Here is a 15,356-nt window from a genome sequence, read left to right on the forward strand (position 1 = left end):
AGTTCTTTCCCATGATGCGGTAACAGCTGACTTGTCCGCAATTTCTCGATGGAACCGTCTCGCATTTAAGGATTATTATTTTCACTGTCATTTCTACTGAAAACATAAATTCCGAATTTCTTTTTAACATATTTGTAAACGAATGATTAAATAATAAAACATTCAACAACAATTTACTCACTGGTGAAAAAAAAAAAAGGGAAAACCCCCCTCGGTTTGAAAATTTAACAGTAAGTAATTTTCGTTTTTCTTTTTTTCTTATTCATTCATTCTTTGCAGCTTTCTCGCGCAACGGTTTCTTTTATAAAACATATTTTTTAATATAACTATGTTACCGTCGTTATGTGTGTTGTATGTAATAATTAACTCAAATTTTTCTTTGTTCGTTTCATGATTATATAATACGTGAAATCCGTTTTATTATCGCTATCTGTTTGTGTGAATGATGTTTAAAAATTTTCTTTTTTTTTTAATTTTAGAAAAATTACATTTTTATTAGAACGTACTATTTATTTATTTTCACAAGATACAAAGATAACTTTGTTGTTACTTCAAATAACTATTCTATCGCGTGTAGTAGTGACTCGATTGATATTGCAGTTAAGTAGCACGGGGGTAAAAAAAAAAAAAAACACGTGTCTTTATATAACTCTTATGCAAATTTTACGCTGCAGAAATTAGCCCAAACAAACATCAAACCAGATTATTATTTTGAAATGTACACGGAATAAAAAGTTACCATGAATATTTTAAAACCTGAATTATCGATCAACAAGATCGAACTGTTCGCTGTTTTTTCCTTTATCATTTGCATGTGTGATTTTTTTTTTCATTGTACGCGTTTTAAACTTATTTTATTTTAAATTTAATTTTAAATACTCCCTTTAGAAACCCTATTCATTTAGATTAGAATCAAATTTATTTAGATTATTATTTTTTTTAAATCATATACTTTATTCCCTAATTAGCTATTTTAATCAATTTAAAACAAACGATGCAAATATGTCATTGAGCCCCCCCTCCCCGTCTGTCGTAAAATTAATTATTATCGTCGATAAGAGTTCACTTTCATTTATTTATTTTTAAGTTTATTTAATGACTTTTAACGTGAGGAATCACTTTTAAATTATAGCGTTGTATTAAATTTTTCTTTCATGCCGCAAAAATAGCTTAATAAAGGGAGTTTTGCTGATTGACCGAAAAGTGGGGTATCAGTTTAAACGTTGTAATTGAAGTGCTTGCTTCCCCCAAGTTAAAAATTATGAAATAAACTTTTTAAAAAAAAATCTGCTAATATGAAAGTTAACTGTTATTGACGATAATCCGCAGGATAAAAAAAACAAAAACAACAAAAAAAAAAAAACAACGTGAAAAAGAATTAATTTTACGGCGGGGTCGAGGGAAGCTCGTTTAGGTCCGCCTATCTTTGTCCTGTAACGTGTTCATATTATGTAATTGAGTTGTTTTATTGTGTATTGTTGCATGTCGCTAGCTAGCAGGTAAGCAAAATGAATAAAATAAACTATTCTCATGTTCGTTGTTATATTCACAACGTTTCGGCCGATGTAACTTCCGACCTTCTTCAAGAGTATATTTTCGAACTTTGTAAATTGTAAACTGACCTGGACGGTGGCAACAAAAACTTCGGTCTAGGGGAGATAACCAGCGTAAACATAGCAAAAATAAGCATATTTTGCAATGTATAATTTGGGAAGCTAAATAATCGGTATAACAATAAATGATGAAAATTATTACACAAATACTAATAGCCGAATCCCGGAAATTGCCGAAACAGTTTACGAGAAGGAAACAAGTTAGCGATCAAACTATACCTGAATGAGGTTTGCCCCGGAATCAATTTTTACTGTATATTTTGTTTATTAAATTGATAGGTGAAACAGCAGAAGAGTTTTACCCCCCCCCCCCAAAAAAAAAAACAACTTTGATTTCCCCTTGGTATCATAGAACGCGGCCAAAGATTCCGTGTTTCGCATGTCCATTTAGATAAGTGAACTATAATGCTTGACTTTAAACTTTAATCATAACCAGAAATTGACAATTTAAATACTTCAAAATCTTCAAAGTAAATACGTTTGCCGGCTCTCTTGCAATTTAGACAAAATATGAGGAACATACGCGGACATAGTTGACGGTCGCCTGTAAGAATATCATTTGATTGGTTATTGAAAATAACGTAATTATTGTAACAGAATTAAAAAAAAAAAAAAAAAAAAAAAAAGACTGTTCCGTTAAGCCAACTGAAGACGCCTCAACATTTTCTAAAAAGATGACGACTTTCACAGGTTTCCGGGTATGCTGAAAACGAATATCGCAGGGATAATTACCGCAGACAAATTGTTTTCGAAATATAAATACCTGTATTATGTAATGTATTTTTTTGTAGCTTAAATTGGCCGCCATCTTTGTTGTTTCAATAAAATGGTTCAGTGAGCATGCGCAGACGAACTGTGAAGTTAAGTCTACGAAATGCAAACGTTTATTCAACGTCATTTCTAGCTAATTCCACCAAAAAATTACTTTCAAGAATTCAAATTCAAGAAAATTTGGTCAATCTATATGTGCACTAGTTTATAGAAGCCATTCTTAACATAGGGAGGTGGAAAATAAAATGCCTTTCGGAATAAGCACGCTCCAAACCCCCATGTTAAGAACGGCTTTCGGAATAACCCCCAACCTCATGTTAAGAACGGCTTTCGGAATTGCGCCGAAAAAAGTGTTTGGCGTTTTGAAAGCGAAAGCACTATAGCGTAAGGTAATATTTACCTTATATCGTTTTAAATTTAAAATAAAAAGTGTTCATTTAAAATAAATAAATAAATAAAAAGAAATTCTGTTTATGATGTGTATGTTCTTAGTTAAAACGGTTTCCATAGTAACATACCAGTGATTAGGGAAATTTGGTTCCTGTCGCTACACTGACCACTCTAATTCGTTTTTTAAGGGTATTCGAGGTTGCTGACAACTAATCTGATAATCAAACCTGTCACGTTTGCATTGTATGAACCCCTGGACCTTGGGACTATTTTGCGCCATTTCACCGCCTTCAGTAGTGTTTTTCTTACGTGATGCGTTCGCGCAGGAATCTTCAAGCGGCCATTTGAAATATGAAAGTTTTCCAGGGTCAATTATAGAATTTGTGTAGCTTAACAGGTGCTTCTGCAGTTTAATTAACCGTTTTTACGTAAGTGACGCGACGCGCCCACATTTACCGATTTTACTGTTTTTTGTTTGTATCGTCCATGGTGATATTTCCTCCGCATAAATTTGCTTTCATCTATTTCACTTGCCTGTTTGGGACCATCTGAAGAGGATTATCAACGAGGCAAACTTTGTGAAAAATATTGAATAATTCGACCCCCCCCTGTCTTTCCAAGCTCATAACTACTCGAAAAATGTAATCCAAACCCTAATTTTTTTTTTTTCAATTAAAGAATCAATTTTTTTTCAATTAAAGAAGCAAGGACCAAGGTTTCATTTAAAAAAAAAAAAAAAAAACGTGATTTAAAAAAAAAAAGTTTTAAACTTTGGACTTTACAGGTAAATTTCTAAAAAACACGACTTTATTTTTGTTTTCAATTTGAATATATTATTTATTGATCTTTTATCTTCAATTTGTGATGTATAAAACTTTGAGTAAATTAATTATTTACTTTTTAATAGACATTTCAAAATGGGTGGGAGCATGAATTAATTCGATCCCCTGAATTTCCAAGCTTATAACTACTCGAAAAATATAATTCAACCCCTAATTTTTTTTCAAGTAAAGGAGCAAAGACCAAGGTTTCATTTAAAAAAAAAAAAAAAAAAAAAAGATTTTACACTTCGGACTTTACAGGTAAATTTCCAAAAAAAAAAAAAAAAAAGAAAAGACTACTTTTTTGCTGTTTTAAATTTGAATATATTATTTATTGATCTTTTATCTTCAATTTGTGATATATAATACTTTGGTGAGTAAATTATTTACTTTTTAATAGACATTTTAAAATGGGGGGGGGCGTGAATTAAAAAAAAAACGTTTGTCTGAAATATTATATTCGGTTTATTGGAGAGAGCATAAAATTTCACATTTACCCTGAAAATATCGTAAAAATAGAATCAATAGAAAAATTTTGATAGCTTTTTAAACTTTAAAAATTGAAAAATACTGAACTCGTAAAATTGAATTAATTTCATTACTGTTTTAAAAAAAAATAAAAAAATATTTCTATTACTTTTTATACAACTTTAATAGTTTATTTTGGAAGTATAATCCATAAAGAAAATAAACAACCCACTTTTAAAAGAGAAATTACGAGTTTTTTTTTTTTAAATATTTTATTCGCAGTTTCGTGTTAGGGGTGTAAAAAATTTCTACAAAAATTCTGATACACCTAACGAGGCACATAACACAAATTTCGCGAAGGAAATTATACCAGTCTTGGAGACTTCATGGCCAAACAGTGTTTCAAACACCTGTCTGACATGTCATTGCGGAATGCGGCTCCTCTATCGATCACCAATTACTTCTAGTATCTGCTTAAGTGTTAAACGATCATGGCCAAAGGAGCCAGCACGCACAGTTTTTTTTTTGGGGGGGGGGGGCAAGCTCAACAAATGTTTTATAAAAAAAAGTAGTTACCTCCCTTTGTTCAAACTAATTATATCGACCACTTCTCCTTTCTGAAAGCCCTATTTTGATTGGCTAGGATGAAACTCCTTGGCCAATCAACAAACATTTAATATAAGCAGAATTCTGGAAAAACAGATTCGCACTCTTTTTGAATCAATCGTCGCCCTATAGACAACTATGGAAAATCTCTCCTAAATTTGCCGCCGAATTTTGATTGAACTTTTTCAGGGAGCCGTCCAAGACTTTTGGACGATAAAGAACTTTTTATTGGACTTCTAAAGCCGCAAACACAATTAGTTTTGCAAGAACCTTTTCTTTGTAATATTTTCAATTTAATATACATCATTTTCTCCAATTCTTGTGTGAGTTCAGCAATCTTTATTTCTGTATTTCCTACTTCAACAAGACACCAGCTCCCGGCAATCGCCATAGTTTTGGTTTTAAAATATTTTTCTGCTCGGAAAAACAATCGAGTCGCGTATTTCCTCGTATATTAATATATATCCGAGAACAATATCATTTCTATTATGTCTGTTTCTGTATTTAATAATAAAATTCATGTAATAAAAAAAAAATCTGTATTAAAAAAAAAAAAATCATTGAATAAACAATATTCTGCTTTCTAATATTGTTTCAATTTAATATTATTACGTCAATTTCATCACTGTTTCATTTTAATTTTTAAATTCTTTTACACTAATTACATCTTTTTCAATCGTTAATCAAATGACAATCGTACAGCATCATATTTTGGTTTGTCTTAACTGCAAGAGGACAGGCCACCTTCCCGTGCCCGGCAGGTGTTCCCATTCTATAATTAAAAAAAAAAAAAAAAAAAAAAAAAAAAAAAGGCCTGATGCTGACTTCTACTTTCCTAGGCAAAAGTTATTTGTGATTTCGAAGCCTTTAAGCTGTCAATTTCTAACTAATACCAGTTTAATCACAAACATCAAATATACTTCATTTGTACAGACATGTGAATAAACGCTTGTTGAGTGGGTTCGTTAGTTTTTTACGATTAACTAACAAAGAAAAAAAAAATTTTATTTTTAAATTTAAGTTTTTTGGTCTCCTGATAAGACCCATCCGAGAATTGTTGATGTTCCAATGGAGTTTCTTTGGCGGAAAAGAAATAAGCGTCCCAAATTTATACCTTGCAAAATATGCTTAGTTTTGCTATGTTTATGCTGGTTATCTCCCCTAGATCGGAGTTTTTGTTGCCAAAGCGCCGACGGAATTTTCTGTGCGTTCCAGCACGGCTATATCTCGGTGGCCATAGTTCTAGTCTCAGTTCGACGTAAACATGTTCGTCTAGAAGGCACCAACGTTGGTAAAGATGTGTCTGAAGGTTGGAGATTACATCGGTCGAACCGTTATAAAAATAACAACCAAAGTGAGAATAGTAGTCCGAATAGTACAAATTATGGTACTTATCCAGAATACAAACCGTGCTGCTGCTGCTCTGAGTGAAATAATATTTAGAATCTCATTCTTAACATGAGTCGGGGTGGAGTGTGGAGTGTCTTTTAAACTATTCAGTACTTTCCCTAACAATTTAACAAACAAGATACCGTAAAAATTTAAGTTAACTTGAAAATTCTACCCCCCCCCCAAAAAAAAATAAGACAAATGTTTTTATTTTTATTGTATGCTTACAAAAAGCTCAAAGAATTCTGATTTAATAAATAACTGATTAACTAAAACCTAATCATTGGTTTTGTTTTAAAAGTAAAGTTTATCTGATCAAATTGAGAAAATTGGAACGTATTGATTTTTTTTATAGAAATTGTTACACATTCACACTTTAAAGTTTTATGCGCACGATCTCGGTTGTCAGTTTCATCGTCATTTCACCATATTTCATTCATATATATTTTCATAGCTTACTAATGTTTTATTTTACTTCAGTCGAAATTCTCAAAAACCAGGGGCTAATATTTAATCCCTATATGAGATATATTCGAATATTACATTAAAGTTCTACTTTATTTCTCAAGCACTGAGTTGATAAAAGAAGTTGAAAATATAATTTTCCTCTCCCTAATTAACCGTTTAAATACTTTATCGTATATCTTTCTTGTAGCCTATTGGTCTTACTGGATTCCAGGACAAGAATTAATCTTGTCTAGTAGAGTATCCAGCTCTGTGCTTTTACTTGAGGTAACATCACTTGGAGGTGTACCATTCTGTGTAAAACCAGTGTGGATTAGACATACTGAAGAGGTCTTATTTAAGTTGCGAATACGATGTAATTTTGAATATTTAGTCAGGGTTTACTTGTATCAAAAAGTGTCCTCATGACAGGTTGTCCTGACAAACATCTGTACAGAAAGACCTTAGACACTAGAGTATATACACACACGCTTTCAAGTTCTCTCCCATATCACAATAAATATATATATATATATATATATATTGCGGTTTCCACCAAAAGAAACCGCTCATCAAAAAGGATCCCCATTCAAAACGTAAAAACCACAGCCGACGGGGCCCTTTCAACAAGTACTTTGACATGAATAATTATCCCGTGGAACTTTGAATAACACAGTTCCCACTAGAATAATATTCAAAACTTTCCAGCTTCAAGTTCATATGACACACGAATCTAAATCTCAAACAGATGACTCCCTACAGCACTAAAAACACAAACACAAATCAAGAATGAAAAACAGATGTGCTAACAGTTATATCTCATAGGATTAGCAAATCTCTTGACGAAGGCTTCTTTTCTAGGGCAATTGCTCTTGACATATCAAAGGCCTTTGATAGCATGTGGCGTAAAGGTCTACTCCACAAAATCTCTATGGTATAGCTGGAAATGTCTTTTCAATTATTAAATCATTTCTCTCTGATACGTTCATAAAAGTAGTCGTTGATGGGTAGAAATCAAAAGCTCACAGTATTAATGCTGGAGTCCCTCAGGGGGTCCATTCTGTGTCCAACTCTCTACATTCGTGACAATACCATCTATGGCAACATTTCAAAGGCCGTAAATGACCAAGATCTCTGTCTCCTCTGATCTTGATCACGTAGTGTAGTGGGGAAATGGGTGGCTAGTTAATTTTAATGTATTTAAAATCAAGTTTCTATCTTTACACCATCAACACTCTGATCTTCATCTGGCATCAATTGAAATGAATGGCTCTCATCTTGGGGAGGCTCCATGTTTTGACAAGCTTTGTCTGACCTTACATTTTGTTTTAGATATTCATTATTAAATCCAGCAGAATTCAAGCTATCCAACATAGTATTATAAATTTGATCTGCTCCTTGACCCTCCAACTCCTCCAACTCCACCAAATCCAAGAAAATGGTTGGAGAGATCTTCATCCTTAACTTTTACAAAAATTACAAGTACAGATTTGCTAGAGATGGTTGCCGCTTCATCTATTATAACACAATTTTTTTTATTTTGTTCAATGATTTTTGCAAATAATTCACTTATTTCTTTGGCAATGTGATCAACTATTTTGACAGCAGTTTTACGAGAATGAAGTCCAACACTCATGTCCACCCCATTTTTAATTTGTAGCTCAACCTCATCCTCAATATCAAAAAATGGTCGGCTTCGCTTTGCTAAACTATACACTGAATTAAAAACTCTGCATGTGGATTCAATATGTTTATGATTGAATGCATTCATGCATTTTGTAATTTGATCAGCTGCACGATCTTGTAGTTGCGAAAAACAAATATTATGAAAAATGCTCATTCATTTTTTTTCCGGAGAGATGCTTGCCGAACTACTTTATTTCTACCCGAAGCTGCAGTATTGCAGTTTTTCCACTCTAGTGACAGATGATATCCCTTCATGTCTAAAGAGTCGAATTTTGCACAGTGTTTACCAAGTTTTTTATTATGAACAATTAACCCATCATATTTTTTCCTGAAATTGTCATACTGTTCATTGTTCCAACAGTGGAATAGCATCTGCCTTATCACAATATTGCATATAATTTTGTATTTAAAAGCAACACACAAACATAGCAGATCTACTTTCAGTTTTCAGTATGTTCATTATATAATATATGAACAAGTAGCAAGACCTAGAACTAGATCTATATTATTAGACTTTTATAATTTTTGACACAATTCTAGGCCCCCTGCCCAGTAGAATGAGAGCAGATCTATATATCATTGACTCATAATAAAAAAAAAAAAAACTTTTGTTTTCTGTAGAGCTCCCTACTGGAAAAAAATCAGTGTTACTGGAAAAATTTTTTCTGCATTTCACATATAGGATTTTTTTACAAATTTCACAATAGGCATACTTTTACAGTAATTACACAGAAATTAAAAAAAAAAAAAAAATCCCTCCCTACCTACTGAAAATTTATTCTAAGTTATATGGAAGGAAACAATTTTTTTTTTCAAATGGCTTAATATAAATTTAAAACTAGGCCTAAGACCTAAATTAGATCTAGACGATTAGGCCTACCAGAATCTCTAAAATTAGAAGTAGATCTATTAGTGTGACTGTCATTAGATAAATGTTAACGTTAAAATAACAAATCAGATTCTGTCATAATAATATAAACGTTCACTAGATTTGGCCCCTATTATTAAATATTAAATCTAGCCCTAGATCAAGAGTCTAAGACAAACGTAGAGATAAGAAAATTTAAGCAAACACTTACTTTAATCTGGCGATTTTAGAAAATTAGATCTAAAAACATTCAATATTTGATTCAGAACTAAAAGTTAAAACTATGCCTAATGTAGGCTAGACCAACTCAACATCTGCATTGTCATGAGCAGTTTGAGCACTGTAACAGTTAGGCAAACGAAACTAAATTGCTTAGTTATATATAGGCTGTATATACATGTGTAAATTAAGTTGTTATACATGCACAAGTTACGCGAGTCACACGACACTTGTGGAGTTTGATAGTGGGCTAATTAATACAGGTCTGAATAGGGGTTTACATAATTTTAACAACCGGTTCGCCGAACTCATAATAATTGACTGGAGTTGAATGTTAGATAATATTGTTTTTTGTTTTTATTAATTTCGCCTACACAAAAGTTAAATACTTTTTGGTCATTGGAATGTAACTCAGCACTTATAACATATTGCTACATTCCAAAGATCAAAATTTCATTCACCTTACTAATTATTTTTTTTCAAAACAAAAACTTTTGTACAGTTATGGCTTCGTTTTGTTTACAGAACAGTTGTCATTTGTATGTTTTCCTTCCATAGACTCTTTAGGAAACCAGCAAGTACTCAATCAAAAAAAAATATATAGTGATGCAAGAAACGTAGTCAAAAACGAACAACTCACATCGGTGTAAACCAGCGTTTTAATTAATATGTATTAATTATATACATGGAAAAATAAAAGCTATAATTAGGGTGATTGATTAATTTATCTATTTGTTTACATAGGTTAGTTTATTTATCAAAATTGGTCAATACGATATTTGGGATGATACATGCAGGTTAGCCTACGTTCACCTTTAGTGTGTGATGTTTCTAGATATTTGTCTCACAAGGGCAGAAAAATGGTCGGTGTTTACTGTGAGGAAATTTAGCCTCCATTAAAGCATTTTTGCCACTAAATGTGATTTACTAGCATGGTTTGCAACTTCAGCCACAGATTAAATCGATGAATAAATAAATTCTTGTTTGAATTATTTGGACTATTGTTTATCTTGAGCGTTATATTCATAATATTTCGGTTAATGTAACCTCTGACTTTCTTCAGGTGTATCTTGTCAAACTCTGGAATCTTTCTCTCAAACTCGGGAATTTACATAGAATTTTGAATTAAAGTCTTTATTTAATCCATGATGGCATGCTCTTGTTCCATCAGCCATGACTGAATAGAAGTCCTAAGTAATTTGCAATTGTATTTAGTGTCGCCTGCACTGTGATGGTGAGTATTTTTAAGGCGCCGACGGCAACAAAACAAACAAAAAAAAAAAACTGGATGATTTTTTTTTTTTTTTAAGTGACAAATTATTGTTTAATGTGAACAGATATTTTTCTAATTGTTAAAAAAGAAAACTAATATAGAACAGTTGATAGTTTTTAAAAACAACTTTAGTAGCACAGTACAGCAACAACAGAAACAATTTTAGCAAACAGGATAGCATTTTCCACATTCGCTGTTAATGCCCGAACATTGTAAAACAGGAAGAGGATTTTGTTGCCTATGCGGAAAGAGTTAACATTCAGTGCAAATTATTTAAAATAAAATAGGACATGTTTAAATATTTAATTTTTGTTCAAGGATTGACAACTAAGAATGAAAAATAGATTTGTTCTAGACTATTGTAACTGAGTATGATACTGATATAATTTTGCAAAACTTTACTGAAGAATGTCAAAAACTAGTAAACTTAAGACGGGATAATAAAGGTATTGAAATGAAAGAAATAGCTCATATTCAGCAAGTTAGAAAACAAGTCCAAACGAAAATAATGTATAGCTATAAAGTATGCAGAGCTAAAAATCATATTACTCGTGTATGGTTTTTCAAAAGACAAATCATTGTAACTGAAAGGGACATATCGCAAAAGTATGTAGAAAAGAAATGAGAAAAATCAGGAAAGTATTTATTCAATTGCATCTAAAAAAAAAAGAAAGTAATTACTATAACAAAAGAAAATATGTAGATGTGGAAATAAAGGGATGGAAAGTCATATTAACAATTAACAGCTAAAACACCACCAATAAAAACTTAACACTAGCCTAAAACTGATATTCCATGGACACGACATTGATTATGCAGGTTGATTAAAAGAATATTACTATTTAGTAATAGTAGATAGTTGCTACAACTGGATAGAAATTCATAAGTATAAGCACTCTACAGCACCAAATTCAATAAAAGCTTTAGATGAACTATTCAGTAGATTCGGTGTACCAGAGAGCTTGTTAAGTGATAATGAGGTAATGTTCAATGAATTGAACATGTGACCACTCCAATTTATAACCTCCGATGTAATGGTCAGGCTGAAATGTTTGTTGAGAGCTTTGAAAAAAATTAAAAACGGATACTAATGAAAAAAAGTATTCAGAAATTTTGTACGAGGGGTGTGCAATAAGTAATGCCCCTGACTCACTTCCCATAGCAGTAGAGCAACGAAACTTGGCACAGTTATTAGTCTTTCTCTACATAGGAACGACCCAGAGTTATGCATTTCTCCCATCGTTTGATGCAACTCTGGAGACCGTTTTTGTAGAACACCCCAGGTTGGTCCTCCACCCACAACGTGACTTCAGAAATCAAGGCTGCATCATCTGGGAAACGCTTTCCTTTCAAAAACAACTTCATGGCTAGGAAGAGGTGAAAGTCAGAGGGTGCAAGGTCAGGAGAGTAAGGAGGATGGGAGAGGATTTCATAACCACATCCCGTGCTTCTGATCTGGCGACATGCGAGTTGTGGACCGGAGCGTTGTCCTGCAGGAGGAGGATACTTTTGCTGATCTTGCCCCACATCTTGATTTTGATAGCTTCCCTTAATTTCCTCAAAAGTGAAGCATAATAGGCTCCTGTAATTATGGTACGCTTTGCCAGGAAATCTGTCATCACTACTCCGTCCTGGTCCCAGAAGACTGTGAGCATGACCTTGCCAGCAGAGGGCTGCACCCTTGCCTTCTTTGGAGGTGGTGAGTCCAAGTGCTTCCACTGCATTGACTGGGCTTTGGTCTCTGGATCATAGTGATGGAGCCAGATTTCATCCTGTGTAATCGATCTTTTGAAAAACTTCTTTTCTTGGCACATCTCCAAATTCATCCTCAAGCACTCGACGTGTTCTCGCTTCTGGAATTGTGTGAGGAACCTGGGAATCCATCTGGCAGACACCTTATGCATATGCAAATGGTCATGAATGATAGTTTCCACAGATCCTGTACTAATCTTGACATCTTGGGCTATTTGGCGAATAGTAATGCGCTGATCTTCCAAAATGGCAGCCTCAACTTGACGGACAGATGCCTCCTCAATGGCAGAAGGGTCTGGGATCTGTTTCCACAGACTTCCGGCCATGTTTGAATTCATGATGCAGGCGTTTTACAAGGTCATATGATGGGGCATTATCACCATAAGTTTCTTTCATTTCATCAAAAGTCCCCTGTGGTGTGTGTCCTTTCAAATACAAAAACCGGATCACTGCTTGACATTCAACAGGCTCCATTTCACACCTGACTCGGTTCAAACACCTGTAAAACAGAAACCACAATTAGTTCAGAGCTGTAATTTGCCAAATAACCCGTAGAGATATAAATTGTTGCACCTACAAAATTTCAGCTAGATCAGACAACTGGAAGTGGGTCAGGGGCATTACTTATTGCACGCCCCTCGTATTTGTAGGATAACACCAAAATAGTCATAAAAGAGAAAGAAAAATAACATAAAAAGAACATAACATAAAAAAGAACTACATGTTTTTACTTGGAAAAAATACTGAGGTGATAAGCAAAATTCAAACCCAGAATTTTGCTCAGGAGAAGTTATTGTAATGGAAGAACCTGTTACTCCTAGCGTTGAGCTCTCACCCATTATAAATACGACTCCACACATGGAACTATAGGGTTGAGTTTATTACTGAAGGACAAGTACATGTATGGACATCTCTACATTCGGCTCACAATAAATGTGAACCCTTCATACTTGTGCCTTTTATCATAAACCTGATTGGTTGATTCATTCTATTTCTCTGTCCTTACCACTCGGCAGTACCAACTCGTTAGTTTGTGTCGTATTTTCACGACACAACACATTTTATCATTACTCTCCATTAGGGATGGAACGATTCCAATATTTTTCCCGATTCCGATACAATTACCGATTCTGATTCTTTATAAATCTCTAAATATTTTACTATAAAATTGTTGTTTTGTCCTGATTATTGTAAAAACACATCTTCAATGTGCGCATATTTTCTCAAACGTAAAAACACACTTGTGACAGGGTAAATCAATAAATATTTATTATTCTATCATTACTACAAGCAGTGGAAGATGTTTTGTAAAAACAAAATACAATTAAAATAGATAATTTAAGGAATCGGTTTTGGCATCGGAAAATAGGCACAAATTTTTCCGATACCGATTCCGATACCCCAAAAAGTTCCGATTTTTCCGATTCCAATTAATCGTCCCAACACTACTCTCCATACATCACATGCCGGGTTTTAATTCTATGCATCGTGAGACTGTGCACACATATATTAACGATCTACTGGTTAGTAATGAAACATAAATTAATGTAGGTGTTAACTTTATTGACGCTGATATTAATAACTTTGTAGATTTGATTCAATAGAAAAAGTGCATAGCAGTTGGACTTCAATTTTTTAAAACCGTAAACAATAATTTTAATACTACACAAGCGGAAGCTTGACCTGAGAGAACCAGTTTTAAAAACTATTAGAAAATAAAAATGAATCAACCCTTAAAATATGGTGTGATTTTAGTTAAAGTTACTCAAGTGAAATCTCAGATATCTAGTTATTCAATCACTATCATTGATTTCAATATAAGCAGATAATTCCCGACGTGTGGAATAATTACTTGAACATCGGATTTGATAACACAAGGAGGTTTATTGTACGAATAATACAAAACAATATAGTCCAAGGAAGGTGGGTTTCGCCTAGTTACTTTCTTTCTTTCTTCTCTGTCTTTGTCAAACTCTCTTCCTTTTCTAGCTTTCTTTCAGTCATTGTCTCTAACCAATGGGATATTAGAGGGATGCTAGGTCTTTCCATTATAACACTAATGATCCGGTGTTGCCTTGGTTAATTGAGACAAAAGAAATTCTTGCTTCCACCTCTGAACCCCATATTACTCCCCCCCCTCTGTATTAGGATGAAATGTAATTTCTGTACTGATCCAGAACCTGACCCAAAGTAGCATTTGCATCTTCTGGCAGTTTACAGTAAGCAGCTGGAAAAGTTTCCGGAAAATGCCAATGCAAACTCTGCTAGATAATAAATTCAAAATATCGAAAGCAAAATTTTAGCACAAGAAGATAAGATTTATTGTATGTTTAATTATACGAAAGAAATATTTTAATTCTTTTCAAGAAAAGTATATATATATATATATATATATATATATATATATATTTTTTTTTTTTTTTTTTTTTTTTTTTTTTCAACAAATGTTTCAAGGAAATAAGTTTTTTAAAGGCAAAAGACATGGAAACAACAATTAATGAAAACAATTTTTTCATCTGCTAATTGGATAATCGCGTTAGCTTTCTCTGGCTGATTTTCTGGCAGCTTACCGTAAACCTGTCCGAAAATGCAGACAACCTTGCGTCAGGTTCTGAATCAGTGCCGTGACGTCTTTGAATTGATTGTTATATTAGTTCTTGTATATTGAAATAGTACTATAACTTTTACTAAAAGATTAGAAGTATGTACACCAAAATGCCAATCAGCTGTCTTTAAATATCTCTTTACCTACTCACTGTTGAAAGACTAAGGATCAAATTTGTCAGCAATGCCCTTTTGTGGATGCCAAAATGGGGATGTAGTTTAGTGGGGAGACAGCACAGGACTTAATCGCGCCACTGATAGAGGACATGCGGATGTTATGAGAATTAAGAAAATCTGTGATACTTCCACAACTGGGTGATGACTTAGCAGCACAGAAGAAAAATGTTTATACTTGCATGCCAGCCAGCATTGCCTGATTGTAAAATATGCTTAAATATATTGAGTTTAATTTGTGCAGATTTCGTATTATTATAAATAAAATTCTGTTGATT

At 33.2% G+C, this 15,356-nt stretch overlaps 1 protein-coding gene across 2 annotated transcripts in view; it reads left to right on the forward strand.

Moving 5' to 3' along the window:
- Nucleotides 1-15,356, forward strand: part of LOC145283640 (solute carrier family 23 member 1-like) — a 428,662-nt gene that overhangs the window by 43,175 nt on the left and 370,131 nt on the right. The window contains exon 1 of one of the 2 annotated variants that reach the window (XM_080132602.1): nt 1-230. This exon is cut by the window's left edge and continues 13 nt beyond it. The exons of the other annotated variant lie outside the window; for it this stretch is intronic. The gene's annotated coding sequence lies outside the window, so the exon portion shown is untranslated. The remainder of the gene's footprint in view (nt 231-15,356) is intronic. 2 annotated transcript variants of the gene reach the window in all.

This window comes from Euprymna scolopes, chromosome 8 (assembly GCF_053919585.1).
Source record: "Euprymna scolopes isolate OS-2025 chromosome 8, ASM5391958v1, whole genome shotgun sequence".
Classification (NCBI taxonomy): Eukaryota; Metazoa; Mollusca; class Cephalopoda; order Sepiida; family Sepiolidae; genus Euprymna; species Euprymna scolopes.